The sequence below is a fragment of the Limanda limanda genome, chromosome 22 (genome assembly GCF_963576545.1).
Source record: "Limanda limanda chromosome 22, fLimLim1.1, whole genome shotgun sequence".
Lineage (NCBI taxonomy): Eukaryota > Metazoa > Chordata > Actinopteri > Pleuronectiformes > Pleuronectidae > Limanda > Limanda limanda.
Window position 1 is genome coordinate 9,074,370 of NC_083657.1, and position 7,628 is coordinate 9,081,997.

The window sequence follows — 7,628 nt, forward strand, 5'->3', positions numbered from 1 at the left end:
TAACCGAGGTTTTTATTTCCCTTTGGCTGTAGTTCTCTTTCCAGTGGAGCTAGGGGTTAACAATGTTACACAACCCTCTGTTTCTTTGGAAAAAACATCATACAAACTCTTCCGGTTGTTGTACTGTCCTGTAGTGGCCCTTATCTTCATGCAGTATTTCTATGGGAGTGTACTTCAAGACCAAAGAATGGGCTCTCCATTCACCAAATGATCACATATCCGCATCTGCACGAGCTTGTTAATGCTCTGCACTCACGTCCCCCTATTTGCCACAGACGCCTGCAGAAGTCCTCGAGTGTTACAATGCGCCTGCTGAGTGTTTTGACCCCCCCAGGGATGACTGAACTAAGTGTCAGATTAAGGGCGGAGAGAGAGAGAGAGAGGGTGGGTGGAGCTTGCAGATAATTGCAAAAGCACACTGTCACTGGTCGTGGTAACATCCACACGTGAGCTTTTTCCGGCCTTTCTTAAAGTTTAATACACAAAATATTTCAGTGGTGCGCTGGTGGATTTCAAAAAGCTTGGTGTGTTCAATTCCGAATGCAACTTTGGCCGATTTCACGGTCGCCACATGATCTTATCTCCTGCTCCGGCGCAAAATAACATCTCGCCTCGTGGGTTTTACTCTCGCTCATTATCGGGACTTGCGGGTCAAGGAGAGAGCCGGTGCGATGTTTTCATGACCTCGCCCTTGTCCTCAGCACAGCACAGACTTACTGGAGTGGTGTAAAAAAAAAAAATCCCTGCAAAATCCGTTAGTGATTTAAAGAGGCTCGTCAATACCCCCCCACACACACAGCCTCTCTCGCTCTCATCCGAACCACTTCAGGAAACCAGCCAGAGAGGAAAGAGCCTGGAATGACTTTAATAAATAAAGATCACGCTGGTAAATAATAGGTGTTGCTTTGGAAAAAACAAGTTTGGGCACCAACAGTGTTGATTTTTCTTACAGTCAATATTTTGCACGTGGCGCAGATTGCCCTCACCCCGTGGTTTTTAAAAAGCCTCTGACATTACTGCAGCACAATATGATATATTTTATCCTATACATCAGACTGCAGTTGTGTTTTTCTATTTTAGAAATTTTGTGTTCCCAAGCTGTGATGAACACACAAAAATGATTCATGCCAACACTTCAGCTCCTGCAACCAAAATAAACCTGCAGACCTTACATATCCAAACCTTTCACCATGAACTATATTCTAAGCCAAATATGCTTTTTCAGAAAAAGGTATTTTCCAGTGTGTCTTACTGTTTCTTCTAGGTTTACAGTTTAAAAATGCACCTAAACATTTTGGGGGTCACTCATCACAGAGCTGCACAGAACCTGATTGTTCTCTCCATCCGCTGAAGTCTCCATTTCAACTGCGAGCCCAGTTTCCTGCGGTTCGGTTGTCAGGAGGGGGGGTGGGGGGGGGGGGCTGCGAAAGCTTCTGTCAAAACCTCGGCGTCCGGGGTCTTTATGAGACGGGACAGGGAAAGTGTTGAGAGGCCCGGACCTCGAGGACTTTTCCCGCGCCCGGTGTGCTTTCTGTTCTCACTTTCAGCTTTTTTAGCTTTTTCTTCTTCCGTGACATTCCTGCCAGAGGAAGGGCCCCAGCGTATCAACCTGTCTCGCTCCTAACAGCCTGATAACTCTGGTCTTTGGGACCTGGGCAAAAAAAGGAGTGGGTGAGATCCGGGCCCCAAAGAAATGGGAATGCAGCCCAGCAGGTGGCCCACCTCCTCTGTTATAGGCCACAGGTTGAAATATCATGTTTTAAGAGGTAAACACTATAAATAGAGAAGTTGTATTTAGAGCATATGCGTTTTCAGCCACCAAGGCTAACCTGTCTGTGGGGGTTGCTTTGCATAGTCGTTAAAATCACCAAAAAGAAAATCAGCCTTTGAAAGCATCCTCTCCCTTCACTGAGGATGATTCTGTGACGCTCACCATGTCGGCATCAAGCCGCAGGGATAAACAATCATTCAGATGAAAAAATAAATGTCAGAATCCAACATTTTGACAATGTGTTTGAGAATTTCTGCCACGTCTTCTTTTGTGGATTCCTTATTTTTGCAAACTCGCCAAAGCTCCCACGCTGTGCTTGTCAATCAAAGCCCTGATGTTCCAATGTGGAAAATAACAAGTTGTGAAGTCGACTGTGTTCTTCTCATTAGGGATATTGCAAGTCGTGTTTTATAAATTATAAAATAAGGTGAAGGCAAAATTGTTAGATGAATGACTTCTGCAATGCCACACACACACAGAGCATCAGCATTTCTGTTGCCCAAAATGTGTTACTTATTAAAAACTATCAATTAGTTGGTTTTCAATATAGCTGCTGATTAAATGTTTATCCACTGACTCATCGATTAATCAACTGCAAGTTTCATCTCCACAGGAAACGCAGGCTGTGAGGAGGGATAAGTAATGTAGCTGTGCGATACTGCAAGAGCTGCAATGTTGCAGGTTGCATATATAACAGAGGCTTCAGAGTTTGTCCAAATAAGAGGGATTGAGTTTTAATAACACTGTTATTTGTTATTCCCACCTCTACTGCACAATTTGTCTGACTTGTGTACACAAAAATACAAAAAAAACTCATAAGTGGTGAGCCCACGCATGGGAGGGAAAACATGAAAAGCGAACCACAACAGCCTTCGATACTTAAAAGAAAAAGACGAGTGAAATCTGAAAAGGTTTGTGCAGCACACGACCTTGAGCACTCAAATCTGCAGGAAAATAAGCAGAGAGATGAAGACATAAAAAAAAGGAATTCATTCATGATAAGTGATGCTGCTATACGCGGCCTTTCAGACCAGGGTCACCTACAACGGAAGGTTCTATCGGTGGTTTTGTGTTGTTTATCGGACACGACAACCTTAAAAAGATGTAGAAACAGTCAGGGAACATGTGTGTGTGACAAACAGATGATTTTTGCCCTTTTAACGATAACTAACCTCAATAATACACCAATAATAGCCCATGCTGCACATAATCTGTACCATGAAGCTGAGTCAGTCCCACATCCACTAACCTGATGAGGGACATTAGAAAGCCCATGCCTCCACCCACAATGCAACAGTACACTGGACACCCTAAGTGTGGAATTGTCCCCAAAAAAGGCAAAACTCGACAACCAAAAAAGAAGGAAAACATGCCGATGGAATAAAAATCCCAGCACATCGAGTGGGTGAGAGAAAGGGGGGGAACATCACAAAGAATGGGATTATTTCTGAAGAACAATACAAATGACCCAACACAGAAAGAACATGCTTTGTAACAAGGGCATCAAATTAACCCATATTAGTGTGCAACACGTGCAATTCAGCACAATACAGCAGCAATACGGATTTGAGTGTTGGATTCACACTGCAACAGACATGATAGAATATTAATTATCTCTAAAAAAGCAGCTTATGAGTCCAGTAAAGTGTTTTCTATCAGTATCACTATCTCAATGTTCATTTCCCCAAGTCATCCAATTCTATCAATATGTAAAACAGAGGCACGTGTTCGTCGCCATCTTCCAGTTAACGTACTGCAAAACCATTACTTTCAACACGGCTCCGTCCCATCAGGTATGACCCCAGATGCTAAGTTCAACCGCCGTTATAAATAAATGTTACCCAGATGCTATTCCACGAGGAGCCGCGTTTAGCTGAATCCAAACGGATGCGACAGGAAAACAAAGTGCAGGTTGACAGAACCGTTTAGGCAGAAGGCATCAAATGTCCCCGAGAGTTTCCCCCTGGAGGAGGAAGTCAAGGTTTCCACTGCTGGTAAAAGAAACCAAGTGTGTGTGTGTGTTGGGGGGTGTATGTGTGTGTGTGTCTGTGTGTGGTGTGTGTGTCATCTGCTTGAGGGCACTTGCACCAATGCAGATTCTGTGACAGATGGCACTGCAGTCCTGGACGTAATGAACACAGCCTAATTGTCAGATAAGGAAACAACCAACAAGCAGAATGCTGATGATACGTTTTTGCAATGTGGGCGGAAAAAAAAAACAAATCAACAGCGTGGAAGTTGGTCACGCTTCTCGACAAGACAAGAAGCCGAACGCCTGGCTGGAATAAAGAAAAAAAAAAGAAAAAAAAAAAGGGGACTCAGCACCAATTCAAGATCAGATTGGACAAGGGAGAGAAAGCAGATTTCAAAAGCATCAACTGGGAATGAAGGAGGCGAGAAAACTTCAGAGCTCGGCTACACCTTTCTCTCCACTCGGACTGTGATGTTGAGAGACAGTGTGCTGTTCTGGGATCAAAGCCCCCCCCCCCCCCCCATCAGACACAGGACTCAGGCTGCAGCACAGCACAGCTCTCCATCCCCTCTCTCCCTGTGTGTGTGTGTGTATTAAAAAAATGATGATATTTGCCGTGCAGTATTTATGGGTTGCTGTTTTTTTGTTTTTTTTTGCAGTTGTATTCAGCAAAAAAATTTTTTAAAAACAGTGGCACTTTGGAGGAACATGTAAATGAGTGGACTGGCTGAGAGAGGATGGGGGGGTGAAATAAACATGACAACTGCACATGCACCGACACCACTAGCTGTGCATGGTTCTTTTTGCCTTATTGTCCACCCCCCACCCACCACCACACCAGTGAAGAATGCACCATCACTGCATCAGCCCAACGTGGTTTTTTCACTTTGGACGACAAAACTGCACCAGAACAAGAAGGAGAGAATAAAAAAAAGATGGGGGTGGTTGGTATATAATTCATGATTCGAGCACCTTTTTAGTTTTTTTCATGAAAGACAAATTAGGCTTCACTCGCTCAGATACTGACTTGGCTTTATCACTGGGAGAGGAACAAGGTGGCTGCACATTCACTTTAAATGTCAAGGTTGAATCGAGTGGGGGTGGGGGTGGATGGTGGGGGGTGGATGGGGGGGTTCTAATTCCCTGCATGACTCTAAAAAACCCTGCAACTTGCGTCCAACACACAGGCAACTTCTCCCATCCACATTTTTGCCCATTGATAATGCAACTCGTAGCACAGTCGATTAGTCGAATTGAGATAATTGATTGATTGATTGATCGGCTCGTCGATTATGTGATCGGTGCTGATTACACACGCATGAGCCCGGTTAGGAGTAATTAAGAGAGAGAGGGGGGGGGACAAGGGGAGAACTGTGCATGGTGGGGGGGTTAGGGGGGGGTGTACCGTGGCCCCCGGTGGCCGTGGATGTGCGCACGGACGCCGGGGGGGAACGAACCATCACTTACCCCTTACTGGGCTCCGGGGCAGATCACCGGTGCAGAGGAGGGTAAACCTCGCGTCCTTCCATTCAAAGTGTGAACTGTCTCTTCAGGGGGAACCGTCCTTTGACGCACAATTATGCGTGTGCGTGTGCGCGATGGGGACAAAACTGTTGTCCTGCTCCTCCTGCTCCTGCTGTTTCCCCCAATATCCTCCAAACAACAACAGATTGTGCGTCCTCACAATCCGGGAGAGACACACACGACAGGTTCCCTCTGTATGTGCTGTATCCGATCCGCTACATCCCTGTTATGGCACCAGGCGTGTGGGGGGGGCTCGCTCACATCACGTCCCAGGCAGCTCGGAAGGGCGAAACGCCAGCAGCAGCAGCAGCCTTTCGATATCACCCAGCACCAAAAAAAATAAAAAAAGAAAGAAAAAAGAGTATCCAGAGGAATTGCAACGGAAAAAGGAAAGAGAGGAGATCTGGTGAGGAGAGAGAGAGGAGGAATCTGAACTTGTCCTGAGCTCTTCGCGACAATGACAAACCAATCGTGCCTCACTGGCTGCGAGTGGTGCTGTGTGGTGGAGGAGCACCGAGAGGCGTGTGGTGGAGAGCCGGGGAAAGGTGAGAGGCAAAACTCGGATGTGGATTCGCTGCTCACGCCGAGTACTCGGGCTCCACCTAGCAGCCAACTGGAGAAGGCATGCCACAAATAAAAAGAAAAGAAAAGCCTCAAACCAAAGCCTCCCTTTTTTCTCTCTCCACCTTCCTCACACTCACACAATATAGCTTTGCCTTTGGCTGGCTGAGGAGGAGACCTGTGTTATATTGCATTCCGTCTGTGCGCCCGTGGGCTGCAATATTCATGTGGAATCCGCTGTCTCCCTCTTGCACGATTCAAAGTGTAACTGGTGTGAGAACTGTCCATCGATAGTTCACTGGAGGAGGAGGATGCTGCTGCCTGATAAGTGAAGATGCTCCAATAAAAAAGACACAAGTGACAAGGTGTGGTGGATGAACTGCAGCACAATCAAACTTGATTTAGCAGAAAGTTAATTCATTCCCAAACTGTATTCTCCAGCAAGTTGCATAAGCATCTATGATTCAGAATCAAGATTCAAGATTTTTATTGTCAAATGAACAGAGATAACACGAAGTAGTCACTGTCAATGAAATGCTTGGGTCACACGCTCTCTTTAATCAATGCTCAGTAATTTCAACCCAAAAAAATAAAATAAAAATAGAAATAGTATAAAATAGAATAAAATAATAACAATAACAATGAAATAGAATATCAAAAATTTAAAATAGAAAATAAAATATATATCTTTACAGATGAATGTTCAGTTTGTGCAGTAGTGCAAATATTCAAATAGGCTTATTATGGTCTCAAAATCTAGTGCTCTAGTGCAAAATCTAATGGTTATCAAATCTAGTGCATCGATATCAAAATGGGGTATTTTTTTAAGTACTTGTGTTTTTCCATGTGCTGTAAACAAGCACAATAAACTCAAATTAACCTGAAAAGCGTCATTTGGATCCATTAAAAAAACTTTTATTTGCAGGTTAGATTCAAATGAATTTAATTTCACAAAGCTACAGTCCCTTTTTTCCATAAAGAAATGCAGAGAAACTGGTGTGAGAACTGTCCATCGATAGTTCACTGGAGGAGGATGCAGAAGCCTGATGAGGGAAGATCCTCCAAAGAAAAGACACTAGTGAAAAGGTGTGGCAGATGAACTGAAATATAAAGGTTTGCAGATTGCAGAAAGTTAATTAATTCCCAAACTGTATTCTCCAGGGAGGGACAGTCTCTGCTTGTATGAGATGTGTTAGCATCTGGGGTTTTTTCCAACAGTTTATCCTCAAAGAAGAGTTAATGGTCCATTCTCTGGCTGGAAGCTAATTATTCATACAGATCTGTTTTGCTAGAGGCTGCTGCTGCTGCGTTAGTATTCCAGCACATCTACTGTAACTCCAGCCGGTCCTTTGACTGCCTTTTTCTTTCTTCTCCAGCTGGTGATGGCATGAAACGTGCACCAAAAAATGTCCATGCCCGAGAATGTGCAGATTAATTTAAAGCTGAAAAAAAAATGAAGGTTCAAAAATCATTAAATGTCCTGATCTTGACCTTTTGAACGCAGCACCAGCTGCAGCCCACTTCCAGCTGGAGCCGGCCGGCTTTCACCCTCTCAATCATCCTATAGCCAATTAATCACTTTAACAATCCTAATTACAATCAAACAATAACAAGTAATCATTCAATCCCTCGCCCGGTGCTCGGCTAATGAGCCCATGCGAGGCACAGACCTGCTGGAGCACATTGTTTCCACTTGTTTCCTGTCTGAAAAACACCTTGAACTCCTGATGAAAAATAACCACGGTTTTGAAGAAAAGCAGCTTTATCTCTCCCGTGCACCCCTCCGATGCAAATGGATTT